Source organism: Canis lupus, chromosome 12 (genome assembly GCF_048164855.1).
Source record: "Canis lupus baileyi chromosome 12, mCanLup2.hap1, whole genome shotgun sequence".
In the NCBI taxonomy this organism is placed as follows: Eukaryota; Metazoa; Chordata; class Mammalia; order Carnivora; family Canidae; genus Canis; species Canis lupus.
This window is the reverse complement of record NC_132849.1, coordinates 28,343,285-28,360,807: the sequence shown is the minus strand read 5'-3', so window position 1 is coordinate 28,360,807 and position 17,523 is coordinate 28,343,285. Positions and strand designations below refer to the sequence as shown.

Here is a 17,523-nt window from a genome sequence, read left to right as displayed (position 1 = left end):
AAAAAGAAGGCCATTTGCAATGAGTACAAAGTCACATTGGGGACATTTCAGAGGCTGATTTTCAAACATGGTGTCCTTCTTTTCTTTTTTTGAAAGAGAAATTGGCTAATGTTATAACTAGTAATGATAGAATTCTATTTCTTTCTGTAGCACCAGCTGAAACAAAGGGCTCAATCAGCATATTTCATAAAGGGAGTCATTGAGTCCAGGGATAAGCAAGGAATTTGGACTCTTAATCCTAACCCTGGATTAGCCTAGAGGCCTGGAAACAAAATCAAAGCCCTTCTCCCCTGGGATCTATCCCTCCCCTGCCTCTCTTCCCCCTCCCCCCTCTTTTCCAGAGGCTTCCCACAGAAGGGGTGTGGCTCTTACTCCCCCAGTGCACCCTCCCTCTGTGGCTTGCTAGTGAAGAAGCACTGCCCTGAGAGTCTCTGCTTTCATCAAAATGAAGTGACATTAGAGAGCAAGGGGAGGACTGGATTACACTCAATTTGTACACTAAGACACAGAATGCATGGCCTGCATTTCCTTTTCCACCTTTTTTTTTTTTTAAGATTTTATTTATTTATTCAGAGAGAGACAGAGTGGAGGGAGGGGCAGAAGGTAAGGGAGAGAGAGAATCTCAAGCAGGATTCCTGTTGAACTCGGACCCTGACATGGGGCTCAATCCCAGGACCCTGAGATCATGACCTGAGCCGAAATCCAGTCAGATGTTTAACCAACTAAGCCACCCAGGCGCCCCACTCTTCCTCTTATACAAACAGAAGATACAATTTGTAATCTAGGTCAAAAGTGAGGCGAAACATACACAGATGGGAATTCCACAGAAACTCCTCCAAGGCCAGGCAGGGCCTTCCCCAAACCTGAGACATCTCCCTGGCAGTCTCCACCGGCACCACTGCACACACCTCCCCCTCTTACTGTTGGCAGGGGATGCAGTGGTCAGATCGGCAAGACATTGCCTAGCATTCCCTCTCATGGCTCTCTTTTGCCACACTCTCCCCTTGATAAAAATGAAAAACTGGAATGCTGGGTGGCTCAGTGGTTGAGCATTTGCCTTTGGCTCAGGTCGTGATCCTGGGGAGCTGGGATTGAATCGTGCATCAGGTTTCCCAACAGGGAGCCTGCTTCTCCCTCTCCCTATGTCCCTGCCTCTCTCTGTGTGTCTCTCATGAATAAAATCTTAAAAAAAAAAAAAAAAAAAGGTGAAAAACTGTGCAGTACTCTAGGACTTACACAAGCCATAAACTGCACCCCTTCACAGCATGCATGTCACAAAGCATCCAAGTATAAACTCCTAACACCTGCTCACTCACAGACAAGACCAGTGACTCTGCCAGCAGCTCTCTAGTTGACAAAATCTGACCCATCCCTGCCAAGACTATCCCATGACTTACTCTAGCCTCAAGAACTCAAATTATTTTTCCTTTAACTCTCTCCTATTGAGAGGGCCCCCAGCCCCCTGAAATGCAAGCTTTCTCTCACTACAGTAAGTAATAAACCTGTCCTAGTTGACTCCAAGTGGGTCCCAGGTGGTCTTGGACCAATGAGCATCAATTTCCAATTTGGGCAACCAGCAGACTCCACCCACAGTCCCTGGATCCACTGGTGTGCGGAGCTCAACCATGAGTGTGTACCATATAGTTGGGGACGACACTGGTTAAGAGTCCTGAATCTGCAAATGAGAAAGGAGACTGGGTAGCATTTAGGTAAAATTGCAAAGCCTCAAAGGCCTGTCACATGTTAAGTGAATGTCACATACAGACCTTCCTTGAATTATGATGGCTATAAGCCCATTCTAAGTTGAAAATATCATGAGTCAAAAGTGCATCTAATACATCTAACCTACTGAACATAGCATAGCCCAGTCTACCTTACACATGCTCAGGACACTTTAGCCCCTGCTCATGTGCTGTTTTAAAAAAAAAAAAAAAATTGGGGGGGGCTCAGGACCCCTTCCTCTTTGGGAGCTTTGTACTATCACTCAGTAAACTTTACAAAATTCAATAAAAATAAAAAATAAGGGGTAGCCCTGGTGGCCCAGTGGTTTAGCGCCGCCTTCAGCCCAGGGTGTGATCCTGGAGTCCCTGGATCGAGTCCCATGTCGGGCTCCCTGCATGGAACCTGCTTCTCCCTCTGCCTGTGTCTCTGCCTCTCTCTCTGTCTCTCATGACTAAAAAAAATCTTAAAAAAAATAAATTTTGATAATGATTTAATGAATACTGAATGAGGGTCTTCTATGCACCTGATCCTTGCAGGGAATCCAGCCATGAATAAGACAGAGACATTGAATGCTCTTGTGTTGCTTCCAGAATATCAGGGAGGACAACTGAGGACAAGGAGTGCCAGGGCTGCTGAGCCCAGAAAGGGTGGAGGATGAAGGGCGCCATGCCTGGTATACCTTAAAGCTGGGCCCTGACGACAGAGATGTGGGCCAGGCCTCAGGGGAGAGCAGGCCAACAAGAGGAATAACACCTGCAGGCATGCCTGACGTCCAGGACCCCTATTTTCCAATACTGGGATTTGACCTGGGGGCTGAACAAGAAGTCTTGCTGATTGGAGGGTGGGCCCAGGAGGCTGTTTCACAATCCTTCACGCAGCTCCCATACCATGGCCTAGTCACAGCTATGGTATTCTGAGATTTAACAAAACAGAGGCCATGGGCACAGTGTCTCTCCTTTTGGTACAGGGCACCCTCTTCTCTGTCTTGCCTTTTGGCCCCTAGATGGGGCAAGGGGGATTGCACACCCCGTTTAAAAAGTCAGAGTCATTCTTCATGTCACCCCCCACCCCCCCCACCCCGTACAGATTTGGTTGGAAGTGCATCCCAAAGAACACAGCCCTGCAGAACTGCTGGCAGGCCAGAGTGGCAGGGGCCAGGGGAGGCCAGGCGGGTTTCTGTTTCCGGAGTGGCCGCGCACATCATCTCCCCAGCTTGGGGAGAACATAGAACCCTTCACAGCAGCACAAGGACAGGCATTCAGGCTCTGAGACAATCAGGAATTCACTGGGACCAGGTTTTCCTTCTTCATGGACTGAAATGACTGTTTTATGTGCATTTGGCTGAAATAAGGAGCATTTCTGTTGATTCCGGGTTCACCTAACAGAGTTCAGCTACACATGGAAGTTTAAATTGGCTTGCAATCTGCCAGCATACAGAAAGCTGAAAAGAGCTGGTGTGTCAGCAGATATGGGGCTGAATCACAAATTTGTTCAGGAAGTCCAAGATTAAAGTCTAGTTTATATTATTATGTAACAAATATACCTGCCAAACAACACATGGAGGCAAATAAATTTGAAGTATTTTTGCATAGGACTCAGCTAGGATATAAAATTTATATTTATCTAAGACTTACTGATGTGAATGGTAAATAAGACCACTTCTGTGGAACTCCTAAAAAAGGTAGTTAAAAATTTGGAACATGAGTGAAGTCCTAAAAACTCAGGAACAAGGAGTATCCTGCCAGAAAGATGAGTCCCTGGATGGCAAGGCAGGAAAAGGGGGAATTCTGAAATAAAAAGAGTAGAAGCTGGCACACATTCAGTCTTCATACCAGTCACAAATATTTCTAAAGTGCAGATAAGAGGGGGGAGAAGAGAAGGTATTATGATGTCAAACAATACTTAAAAGTGAACCAGGGTTTCTACTTCCGGAATGGCAAACTAAATCTCTAAAAATCCACCATTCCATATAAGGCACAAGAGAAATGGCAAAAACAGTCAAAACCAATTTTTTTCAGAATTCTGGAAATTAAAGGCTTACAACAGAGAGAATGTACTCAAGAAAAACAGCTGAATCTTGGTAAAATGCCTTGTGGCAATGACTTGCCCTAAGCTCATTCTCTCCCCAGCTCCACAGCAGCCTTGAAGTACACATGTCTCCACAGCCCCACAACTACAGTAACTGTGAAAACCAGAACCCTAACCCTAGTGGTCACCAGAGAGGGTAGGACAGATTCGGAGCTCCTCAGAAGCTCCATTCCCCGCAGGCTGTCGCTTTTTGAAGTGTGTGACAGTTTACACTATATTCTCAGGGCCTGTCTTCATCTGACCAGACTCAATAGCACTAAGCATACCCAGCACCTACATCTTGGATTATAATTAATATTCCCAGTTAGAAGGAATCTGAGCTCCTCAGAGGCCTGGGGTGGGAATATACAAAATGAGCCCGAACACCTGTCCTTAGTTTATTCAGGTGATTGGCACTTCTTCCACATTATTTGAGGGTTGTTCTCGGCTCTAGACACAAGGCCCTGTCACAACATGGCAACTTATTTCTTCAAGGCCAGTGGGAGAAGCTCCGTTCTAAACTCTGGACCAAGTCTCTTTTAAGGGTTCATACAATTATAGCTTAGGCCCACTTGCGATCATCTCCCCTTTGATTAAACTCCAAACCGACTGATTTAAGACCTCAATTACATCAGAAGTAAAACCACTTCATCTCTGACACATACTGTAAAATAATCATGGGAGTGAAATCCATCATAGAGTAATGCCTATGGAGGAAGTGGTTAAACAGGTCGTGTACACCAGGGGCAAAGTATCTCGGAGCCATCTTAGAGTTCTGCCAACCACAAAGAGAGCAGGGGAAGTTGGGAGACAGAGAGCCAGCCACTCTGCTTCATTTAAGAAACCTTTTTATGTTTTCATAATTTATTAATCCAAAATAAATTTCAGAAGTTTATTTTATATTAAACTTTTGACTATATACATATATAAGTTCAATTAAAAAATTACATTCAAATCTAAACGTCACTAACTTCTTGGCAAGATTTACCCTTTATTATGTACCAGCAAAAAAAAATAACCTGCTGAGTAAAATGTGATATTCCATCAACTGTAAAATTCCAATTGCAGAGATGTTAACTATGAAAATAAAGACATATCCCAGAATAACACATAGCAACGAAAAATACGTCTACTATTTTCTTATGTTATTTTTAAATAATGTGAAAAGTGTTACAAATTTCACAGGAATTGACGCCACTTTGAGGTGAGTTGGGCATCTTATCCCTCCTAACATGTACATTTTCTCCTTTAAATATATTTATTCCTTCCCAGTTTCTGTTCCATGCTGGGAGGGAACACAGCCCTGCCCACTGTCACGTTTCCTCCTCTCTCACACCTGTTTCTTACTCTGTGTTGTCCACAGGAGCAGAGATCGAAAACAGTCTTCGGTGAAGAAGGTGGTCAGGAGAGAAATGTGAACTTTTGCAGACAAATGGAGGTTTGATTCTTGGCTCACATTTACTAGCTTGCCTTTGGCTGTAGGTAACAGGGAACTCAAATCAAAATGGTTTAAAGAGTAAAGAAAATAGGTTATTCATGTGGTATAACAAAATCTGTAGGTTGATATTTTGCAAGGCTGGTGAAGTCCATGGCTCAGTTGTCATCAAGGACCCAGCTTCTTCCCAACTTCCTTCTCTGTCACTTTGGCTGGTTAGCTAGTTCCCCTTGAGGTCATAAGACAGCAACATCAGTTCTTGGTGTCATATTTAGACATGGCAATGTCTAACCTCCTGTGTATCTTAAGAGATGTTAACTCTCCCAGAAGTGTACCAGAGGACATGTATTTATAGTTCAAGCCCAAACCAGCTATTGCAAGAATGGCACTTCCTAGTTGTTGAGACCAGTGGTTTTCAACCTTGGCTATGCTTTAGAATCACCTGGGAGCTACCAAAAATCTCATGTCCACACCCCAGGCTTCCCTGTACCCTGCCCTCTGCCAAAAAAAATCAAGAGTTTCTGGGAGTAGGCTCCAGGCATCACTGTTTAAGTTTCTCTTTAGAAAGATTAAAATGTGAAGCCAAGGTTGGGAACCACAACTTTAGATCCTTGTTGATACAACCCTAAGGGCTGAAGCCAGAGCCCACCATCTACAAAGCACAGATGGTATTATGGAGGAAAGAAGGACACCTAAGCAAAACTGAAATTCTGTTAGGAAAGGGAGAAAACGTGTAATGGTATGCAACTAAGCATATAAGCTATGGAGACTCAGGGCAGGTAATGTCTTCTTACAAACATGGTTTTCTTATCTGTAAATAGCAATAGCAATCACTATTGCTATAATACTCCCCATTATAGGACTGTAACAGGTATTGAAAAGGATTTCCTATGTATGATCCTAGCATTCAGCAGGTGTTTAACCTGAGATATTCTGATCTCACTAAATCCCAAATGTGGCATTTGTGCTTCTAATTGGCAGTATGAACCCCATATTCCTCAGGCCAGATCATCATATCATAGTATTTTGACCTCAACAAGCAATAGCTCAGAAGAAATCTTTGAAAGTAACCCTCCAATGGTTATGCTTATCAAACAGACATGCATCACTGTATGATGGTTATCAAAACCAGTCAGTGAATTGACACACTTGTGCTGGTAGTCAAGAAGCCTATTAAGACAAAGGACAAGTCATTTAACATCTCTGGGGCTGAATTCCTTAAGTTCTACAACCAGATCAAGGTGAAACACTAGAAGACTGTACAGTTCGACTTCTATTATCTTACCAACTGAAAAAAAAAATGAGTTTTGCTGTCTTGTGGCTTTTAGTAACTGACCACAAAAAAAGTTACAGGAAACCTGTCACAAAGAATCTTAGAAATTACAACTATGTTCATTCTACTCATGAAGTAGACCCACGTAAGAACTGTTTGCATGAATTATTAGGAGAGGTGAGGTTTTACATCCCACCTCCATTCTGATAATGAGAGGTTAGATAGCCAGTTTGTCATTTTTGTTTTGGCTCTAAAAAAAAAGCAGAGATAAATTTAAGATAGCCAAGATCACTGTGCTGGCTAAATGATGCAGAAATCCATGTACAGACTTTCCTATCACAACGGTCTTATAGTTCTGGTCCAGAATTTTTTCTGACCAATTATGGTTTTAGTACTCAGGTACTTGCCTGAGCTGCATCAAGGGTCAGGGATATTTACCTCACAGGAGGAAACCAGAAGAGAAGCGAGGAGCACATGTCGGCAGGAACTAAACGGGTACAGCTGAGATGGCCATACCATAGGGCACTGAAGACCTGGTGGACAAATGGGTCTTGATTTGAGTACTGCTCGGGGTGGGGACATGGCTAAAGCAGGACACTAGGAAATGGGCTCTAACTGAGGAAAAGAGAGTGAGCTAGAGAGCAGAAAAGTCAGAAAGTGTGAAAGAGGGTGCAATAACCACCTAGATAGAAGACACCCACAGCCTAATGGCTGCTTTAGGTGTGAAGGGGTCTCTCCTCAACTTGATTTAACAGAAGTTAAGAGAGTTCACGAACACAAATATGTTTGCCTCTTTAAAATTGAAGTTGTAAAGGAAGAGTTTTTTTTTTTAACTTCTCTGACTTCTCAGCCCCTCAAACCTCTGCTTGGTCTTCTAAGTTTACAAGTAAGATGATGAGTCCTGCCACTTAGAATATAAACTTATTTTTTTCTTATACATGAACTTTATGGGTAAAAATTTATACCTCATCAGTATTAAAGTATATGTGAGATAACATTATAAGGAAATAAACTGTAGGCTGTCATAGAAGATTAAATATAAGACTTTTTAAGGTTCATGGAAACAGAAAAAATAGAAGGTAAATGTTCTTATTTATTCCCTTTTCTATGCCATTGATCCCATTATCCACCTCAGAGAGTAATATGGCTTATACAAGAAAGTTAAACAGTATTAAAAAAGCATTGTGCCCACAGATGGTAAGTGTGCACAAGTGTTGCTTATTGCTAACCAATGTTAGCTTACATACAGGTTTGCTATAAAACTGACCTTCTAGAATGGTGAGTTATGGGGATCCCTGGGTGGCGCAGCGGTTTGGCGCCTGTCTTTGGCCCAGGGCGCGATCCTGGAGACCCGGGATCGAGTCCCACATTGGGCTCCCAGTGCATGGAGCCTGCTTCTCCCTCTGACTGTGTCTCTGCCTCTCTCTCTGTGATAATCATAAATAAATACATTAATAATAAAAAAAATAAAAATAGAATGGTGAGCTATGTATGACAGGATCTGGAAATCCTTTGAGTTCTATGTGATGTTTAAAAGATACAAAGTATCAATTCTACAGGTAATATAATTACTCCTTTGCACAATTTTATTAAATTATTAAAGACTTTTTTAACGGATCCTTCTGAAGTATCAACTCAACCTCTCTCCTCTGTGTCTTCCACCAATAGCAGCTTTTAGTGCACTGTCTTGCCCTCCACCCTAGCCACCACCAGGAAGTGAACCAATCAACCTAGGAGACAGCAATGGGGCATGAAGAGATGCTAAGGGCATCAGGAGTCTATCCTGATTTCTTCCTTTCCTAGGTCTTGTCTGATAAACCTTTGCTTGAAGTACGTGCAATTCCCTTTCTTGCTTTGGCAGGACTAGGTTACAAGCAAAATAACTGACTCATATTTTCAAATGGACTTGGCTAAGAATTCACTACCTTTGGTATATACTCTGTGTATACAGCAAGTTAGTGATGCTATTATTTTTCCCAGCAATACAACAATATGATAATGACAGTTTCAGTCTCACAGTATTATTCTAATAATAATTAGTACCACTATATAAAAGTACATATTTAGAACCTCATGATTGTGGTTGAAGAATTTTGCCTTTGACTATTAAAGATATCATCACACTTCTAAAATTTACATTTTACACAAGTGTACAATCTCACTAGTTTATGAACCAATGAGAAAGATAACCATTTCCATATCTTGACAACAAAAAAGTTAAGAACTCCAAGTGTAGGAATGGTATAGCAAGAGACATTGTTCCATTTTATTTACAATAGTAAGAAATTGGAAGCAACAAGAAAGTGGTTTTTTAAAAAATATCATAAATCCATAATTTAAGCCATAAAACAAAACTGTGAGCAACCATTAAAAATATGTTGCAAATGTATTTAATGACATGAAAAGATCTAACCATATAGTTATCTACCTATTATCCCAATGTCTTCTTAGAGAAACCTAACAGTTTTCTCTCTTCGATCTCCTAGATCTCTTCATCCTCACTCAGCCTAATCTTGCTTCCTATTTTATTGACAAAACTCAATCAGAAAAGACTTATACAATTTACTACCACAACATCTGCCTACCAGCCAGCATCTCTGCCATGTATGCTACTCTCCTGTTCCACTGGCTGAAACAAGTTGGTGAGGACTAATCCCCTCACTTCTACACTAGATTCTGTCCCATCCGCATCATCCATTAAAGAAGATGCACAACATGATAATGACACAAGAGGGCGCTTTAAATGAGGACGCTTGTAAACCACTCCAAGTCTTGAACGGGCGTAGTCATAAGTACTCTTCATCTATATAAAACTACAGGAAAAAAACAACAAAAACACATCAGCTAGTGAAGATTACCAACTTAGCCACCCCTACTCCCTTCCCTCAAAAAAAAACCATGCACCAGCAGAGAACTGTAACACAGAAATCCAAACTGAATTAAATATCTGTTTAGGAATATGAAAAAACCACCTGATTTTGAAATTCAAAACCTAAGACAAAAACTGAACCAAAGGGCAGACCGGGAGTGCTCAGCTGTTTAGTGCCGCCTTCAGCCCAGGGCATGATCCTGGAGACCCGGCATCAAGTCCCACGTCAGGCTCCCTGCATGGAGCCTGCTTCTCCCTCTGCCCGTGTCTCTGCCTCTCTCTCTCTCTCTCTCTCTGAATAAATAAAATCTTAAAAAAAAAAAAAAAAAACTGAACAAAAGAATACAAGTAATGAAACAAGAGTTGGCTGATCTCAAAAATGATACAAAAAAGAGATCATGTCAAAAATGTAGACTCTAAGACAGGATAGGAGAAATTTTAATGGAAATTTAATAAGAGTTATTGGATAAAAGTGGAAAAGGAGGGACGCCTGGGTAGCTCAGTGGTTGAGCATGTGCCTTTGGCTCAGGTCGTGATAGCGGGGTCCTGGGATCAAATCCCATGTCGGGCTCCCTGCATGGAGCCTGCTTCTCTCTCTGCCTATGTCTCTGCCTCTCTCTCTCTCTCTCATGAATAAATAAAATCTTTTTTAAAAAAGTGTTAAAAGAACAGAAAGAATAAAAAGAGGAAGAAAGCAAAATTTATAAAAGAACAAAAAAATGCATCATAGAGGGAAAACATATATTTGTAACATAATTTATGTGGTAACTATAATATAAAATGACAGAAGCTAACCTAAACATTCAGTCATTTCAATAAATGTGAATGGGCTTAATTCACTATCAAAAGTAGGAAAGGATTTTATATTTGGCTCATAGAACAAATCCCAACTATATACTACATATAAGAAAGGTTAAAACTTAGACAAACTAAAAAATGAAATGGGGATCCCTGGGTGGCGCAGCGGTTTGGCGCCTGCCTTTGGCCCAGGGCGCGATCCTGGAGACCCGGGATCGAGTCCCACGTCGGGCTCCCGGTGCATGGAGCCTGCTTCTCCCTCTGCCTGTGTCTCTGCCTCATTCTCTCTCTCTCTCTGTGACTATCACAAATAAATTAAAAAAAAAAAATTAAAAAAAAAATGAAATGGTGGGCAAATAAATACTAAAAGCAAATGCAATTAAATTTCCAGTTGCAATATAAAATCTGAAACCACAAGAAGAAACTTTTTGTACTGTTATATTAAAACCCATTAATCTATATTATAGGTTGGATGGATGTTTAATTCATGCATAACCTTGTAACATCATGCCTTACTTATTTGGAAAATATTAGCTTATTAATTTATGCACACCTCTCAAATGTTTGAATTGTACATTATTTAAAACACATCTTAAAATATCACCAGTCTTTAATATCACCAACCAATCTTACTAAAAAGTATAGGAAAGCTTTCAAGCATACAGAAGCAGATCAAATGTTCCAAAATTGTAATTTTTTGCTCAAAAGCCAGAATTTTATCATTGATAACAAATATTTTCAATTATTTTCCTTGAAGTAATGGGATCACTTCATTCATCTGTGAAAAAATACCTGCCAAACATCCACATCTGAAAAAAACTTTGCTGACCCCTCAGTTGTTCGAGTACTCATGAAAAAATGCAGCTAATTCAGCTTGTAATTAAGATAATAGTACACAAATGTTTTTCCTTGAGGATACTTTATACATCTTCCCATTTCGCTACAGGTAATATTGACATGACATTTACTCAAGAATTGAGGTTTAACAACATTAATAATTTTAACTTTCATCAAGAATATTCTTTTTTTCTTTAAGATTTTATTTATTTATTCATGAGAGACACAGAGAGAGAGAGAGAGAGGTAGAGACACAGGCAGAGGGAGAAGCAGGCTCCATGCAGGGAACCCGATGTGGGACTCGATCCTGGGTCTCCAGGATCAGGCCCTGGACTGAAGGCGGCACTACACCGCTGAGCCACCCGGGTTACCCAAGAACATTCTTAAATGAAACTGGCACCAGATACAGATGTTTTCAGAGGTGAATTCTATTTAACTTTCAGAAACCGGACAGTCCCACTAGACAAACTCCTCTAGCGGAAATGCCCCAACTGTTTCCCAATTAAGTATGATGCTCACTTTCTTACTAAAGTATAATATATTTTATCATGTAAAGAAAACATTCATCTACACAGAACTCTACTTCTGAAACTAATAATACACTATATGTTAATTAATTGAATTTAAATTTTAAAAAACCATTCATCTATGTATCTATAATCTATATGTAAAATCTATGACCTGTAAATAGAAAATCTTAAAGCTTCCACAAAAATAGTTAGAATAAATGAATTCAAAGAATAGAAGGATATAAAGTCAACACACAAGAATCAGTTGCATTTCTATATAATAATAATAATAATAATAATAATAAACAATCTGAAAAGGAAGTTAAGAAAATAATTCATTACTATACCTCGAAAAGAATAAAATTCTTGGGAGTCAACTTAACCAAGATGGTGAAAGACTTGTACAATAAAAACTACAAAGCATTTCTGAAAGAACATAAAGACATAAATAAATAGACATCTTATGTTCATGAATTGGAAAGACTTAATATAGTTAAGTCATCAATAGTGCCCAAAGTGATCTACAGCTTCAATGCATTCACTATCGAAGTCACAATGACCTTCTTTACAGAAACAAAAATCCATCTGAAAATTCACATGGAATTTCAATAGGCCCCAAAGAGCCAAATAATTTTAAAAAAGAACAAAGTTGAGGCTTATACTTCTAAACTTCAAAACTAATTACAAACCTACAATAATTAAATGGTATGGTACTGGCATAAAGACAACATATAAGACCAATAAAACAGAGCTCAGAAATAAACCTTTCCATACATAGTCAATAATTTTTCACAAGGATGCCAAAACCATTCAATGGGGAAATGACAGTCCTTTCAAAAATGGGGCTGGCAGGGCAGCCCCGGTGGCACAGCAGTTTAGCGCCGCCTGCAGCCCGGGGTGTGATCCTGGAGACCCGGGATCGAGTTCCACATCGGGCTTCCTGCATGGAGCCTGCTTCTTCCTCTGCCTGTGTCTCTGCCTCTCTCTCTCTCTCTCTCTCTCTCTGAATAAATAAATAAATAAATCTTTAAAAAAGAAAAAAGGGGGCTGGCAAAACTGGATATCCAAATGCAAAAGAATGATGTTGGAATCTTTCCCAAACACCTCATACAAAAATTAACTCAAAATGCATCAGAAACTTAAATTAAGAGTTAGAACTATATAACTATTAGAAGAAAAGACAGGATACAAGTTTCACAACACTGGGTTCTGCAATGGTTTCTTAAATATGAGACCTAAGGCACAGGCAGCACAAGGAAAAAAAAAAAGACAATCTGGACTTCATGAAAATTTTAAAATCTTGTGCATCAAAGGACACTGTCAACAGAATGAAAAGGCAACCTATAGAATGGGAGAAAATACTTGCAAGTCCTATATAAGTGAATAAAATCCAGAATATACAGAGAACACCCTAAAACAACAAAACGCTATTCAAAATAGTGCAAAGGACTTGAATAGCCTTTGAATTTCTCCAAAGATGATACACAAATGGCTAATAAGCACTTGAAAGGATGTGCAACAACACTAATCATTAGGAAAACGCAAATTACAACTATGATGAAATGGCTACCACCTCATACCCATTAGGATGGCTACTATCAAATAAAAAAAGAAAAAGAAAGTAACAAGTTTGGTGAGAATGTGGAGAAATTGGAATTCTGCGCATTCCTGGTGGAAATGCAAAATGGTACAGCTACTATGGAAACAATATGGTGGTTCCTTAAAAAATTAAGAACAGAATTATCACATGGCCGAACAATTTCACATCTGCATATATACCCAAAAATGAAAGGAGCTTTCAAAAAGATACATGTACATCATGTTCATACTAGCATTATTCACAGTAGTTAAAACATGGAAGCAACCCAAGTAACCATCAACAGATGAATGAGTAAGCAAAATGTGGTAGCTACATATAATGGAGAATTACTCAGCCTGAAAAAGGATGGAAATTCTGATACATGCCACGTAAATGAACCTTGAGGATATTATGTTAAGTGAAATAAGCCAGTCACAAAAAAACAAGTACTCCAGGATTCCACTTACACGAAGTACCTGGAATTATCCAAATCATAGAGACATAAAGGAGAATGGTGGTTGCCAAGGCTTGGGGGAGGGAAGAAATGGGTAGTTACTGTATAATGGGTTCACAGTTTCAGTTTTGCAAGATGAAAAAGTTCTGAAGATTGGATGCAAAACAATGTGAATATATTTAACTGAACTGAACTGTATGCTTAAAATGGGTACATTATATATAATGTATACTTCAATATAATTGATATTTTTAAAATCTTGTACTAATAAGGCCTAGTCAACAATAAAAATAAAAATAAATAAATAAGAACTGCAAAAAGAATAAAAATCATTATATGCAGATATGTCTACAGAAAAATCCAGAAACATTTACTCATTAATTTAACAGAGAAATTAGCAAAGTTGCTAATTCAATTCAGAAAAATCAACTTTGAAAATAGGAGTAAGAATAACATCCAAAATTATTAAGTATTTGAGGAAAAAAAAAATCTAACAAAAATGTGTAGGCCCACTGGGGCAAATGATAACTTTATCAAAAAAACATTTGAAGACTATAGACAACATATTCATGGACTGAAAAACTCACTTTCAAAAAGCTCTCAATTGTTTCCAAACTGATGTACACAGCTAAAGAAATACTATCAAAAAAACCCCAAAATGGGGATCCCTGGGTGGCTCAGCGGTTTGGCACCTGCCTTCGGCTCAGGGCGTGATCCTGGAGTCCCAGGATCGAGTCCCACGTTAGGCTCCCTGCATGGAGCCTGCTTCTCCCTCTGCCTGTGTCTCTGCCTCTCTCATGAATAAATAAATAAAATCTTTAAAAACAAAACAAAACAAGAAAAACCCCAAAGCATTTGTTTTTGTTTTGCTTTGCTTGGGGGGAGAGGGGTTCGGGAAACTGACTCTAAAATCTACACAGGAGCAAACTAAACACAGAGTAAGCAAAAGGAAGGAAATTTTAAAAATTGATTAGATATCAATAAAAAAATAGAGAACAGGGGATCCCTGGGTGGCGCAGCGGTTTAGCGCCTGCCTTTGGCCCAGGGCGCGATCCTGGAGACCAGGGATCGAGTCCCACGTCAGGCTCCCGGTGCATGGAGCCTGCTTCTCCCTCTGCCTGTGTCTCTGCCTCTCTCTCTCTCTCTCTCTGTGACTATCATAAATAAATAAAAATTAAAAAAAAATAGAGATCAATGAAATCAAGTTGGTTCTTTGAAAGATCAACAAAACAGACATTTAGTTACACTGATCAAGAAAAAAAAAGTAGACTTAAAAGTACCAAAATGAGGAATAAAAGGGGGACACATCACTATGATATAGAACTCAAAATTCTTGACACAGAAATCTCTTCTTGATACAGAAATGTTTTTGATATAGAACTCAAAAGGATTATAAAACAATATTATGGATAAATTTATGCCACCAAAGTAGACAACTTAGATGAAATAGCAAAATTAACAGGAAAATACAAATTACCAAAACTGATTCAAGGAAAAAAAAAAAAAAAAACCCTGAATAAACCCATTAAAAGGAAAGAAACTGAATCAATATGTAAAATCTTCTGTTAAAGAAAAGCTCAGACTCAGGTGTCTTCACTGGTAAATTCTACCACATATTTAAAGAAGAAATAATACCAATCCTTCAAAACCTCTTCCAGAAAATAAAGGAAGAAGGAACATCTCTCAATTCACTTGAAGAAGCCAGTACCCTGACAGCAAAGCTAGAAAAAGACATCATAAGAGAAGAAAGCTATATAGGAATAGAATAAAAATCCTTAATAAAATATTAGCAAACCAAATCCAAAAATATTCAAAACAGGTTATTCGCCATAACCAAGTGGGATTTATCTCAAGAATGCAAGACTGGTTTAACATCTGAATATGTCACAATAATGTACTATATCATGTTAATAGGATAAAGGGGGAAAATGATATGAGCATCTTAGTAAATAAGGAAAACACATTTGACAAAATCCAACACCCATCCACAATAAAAGCTCTCAATAAAATAGAAGGGAACTTCCTCAAACCAATGAAGAGTATCTCTGAAAAACCTACAACTAAAATCATACACAATGGTGAAGGGCTGAATGGTTTTTGCCTAATATCAGGAAATGTCAATGATGTGTACTGTTTCTTCTATGTAACATTGCACAAGAGGTTTTGGCCAGTGAAATCACTCAATCAAAAGAAAGAAAGGCATCCAGTTTAGAAAGGAAGAAGTAAAACTGTCTTTATTCTCAGAGAATATATAGAAATTCCTAAGGAACATACATACACACCTACAGAGCTAATAAATGAGTACAGCAAAGTCTCAGGAAACAAGATCAAAACGCAAAAATCAGTTCTATTTCTCTATACCTGAATATATGATCCAAAAATGAAGTTTAAAAAACATTCCATTCAGGGCACCCGGTGGCCCAGTCAGCTAAGCGGCTGCCTTTGGCTCAGGTCATGATCCCAGGGTCCTGGGATCGAGCCCCACATCTGGCTCCCTGCTCAGCAGGGAGCCTGCTACTCCCTCTCCCCGCCTCCAGCTCCTGCTCTTTCTCACTCTCTCTCTCAAATAAATAAATAAATAAAATATTTTAAAAAATTTTTTAATTAAAAAATAAAAACTATTCCATTCATCAAGAGCATCAAAGAGGAAAAAATATGTGTAAATAAACTTAACACAAGAAGTGTAAACAACATACTTGTACACTGAAAACTATAAAACTGAGAGAAACTAAAATAAATTGAGATACATTCCATATTCACAGAACATAGAACATGGCAATTCTCCACATATCAACGCAAATCTCTGTCAAAATCCCAGCACAGGGCAGCCCGGATGGCTCAGTGGTTTAGCGCTGCCTTCAGCCTAGGGTGTGATCCTGGGGTCCCGGGATCGAGTTCCCTGTTGGGCTGCCTGCATGGAGCCTGCTTCTCCCTCTGCCTGTGTCTCTGCCTCTTTCTCTGTGTATGTCTCTCATGAATAAATAAATAAAATCTTTAAAAAAAAAAATCCCAGCACAGGTTTTTTGCAGAAATTTTCCTAAAATTTATATGGAAAAGCAAAAGATACCAAATAGCCAAAACAATGTTTAAAAAGGTGAATAAAATTGGGGGCAGCTTATATTTCCTTATTTTAATTTTTTTTTTTTTTTTTTTTTTTATTTATGATAGTCACAGAGAGAGAGAGAGGCAGAGACACAGGCAGAGGGAGAAGCAGGCCCCATGCACCGGGAGCCCGACATGGGATTCGATCCCGGGTCTCCAGGATCATGCCCTGGGCCAAAGGCAGGTGCCAAACCGCTGCGCCACCCAGGGATCCCTATTTCCTTATTTTAAAACTTGATATATGGGACACCTGGGTGGCTCAGTGGTTAAGCATCTGCCTTTGGCTCTGGGTGTGATCCCGGGGTCCTGGGACTGAGTCCCACATCAGGCTCCCTGCATGGAGCTGCTTCTCCCTCTGCCTGTGTCTCTGCCTCTCTCTTTCTGTGTCTCTCGTGAATAAATAAATAAAATCTTTAAAAATAAATAAATAAAAGTAAAAAAAAAAACAACTTGGTATAAAGCCACAGTAATCACAAGACAGTGTGACAACATATACGGATAAACACATGGAACAAGCAACATATAGAGCATAACATATAAAATACAAGGATAAACATATAAAGCAGCAGAACACAACTGAAAGTCTAGAAATTCTTACATTTATAGACAACTGATTTCTGACAAAGGTGTCTAGATCATGAGATCAAGCCCTGCATTGGGCTGTACACTGGGTATGGAGACTGCTTGAGATGCTCTCTTCCCTCTCCCCCTACCCCTTTCCCCTGCTTGCTCACTCATGCTCTTTCTCCACCTCATCAAAAAAAGAAATGTAATGTTGAGTGAAAATAGCAAGTCACCAATAAATACACAGAATATTTATAAAATCCAAACACGGGATCCCTGGGTGGCGCAGCGGTTTAGCGCCTGCCTTTGGCCCA

The 17,523-nt window shown here is 39.5% G+C and overlaps 1 protein-coding gene across 13 annotated transcripts in view; it reads right to left on the bottom strand.

Annotated features, from left to right (window-relative positions):
* Window positions 1-4,620: 4,620 nt before the first annotated feature.
* The window catches only part of ZC3H8 (zinc finger CCCH-type containing 8), a 36,585-nt gene continuing 23,682 nt past the window's right edge, over window positions 4,621-17,523 (bottom strand). For 2 of the 13 annotated variants that reach the window (XM_072770217.1, XM_072770222.1), the window contains exon 9: window positions 4,621-7,924. The gene's annotated coding sequence lies outside the window, so the exon portion shown is untranslated. Of the gene's footprint in view, window positions 7,925-8,741; window positions 10,466-11,857; window positions 11,937-17,523 lie in introns of those variants that run through there. The other 11 variants (XR_012004395.1, XR_012004398.1, XR_012004394.1 and 8 more) reach the window with 11 other exon arrangements.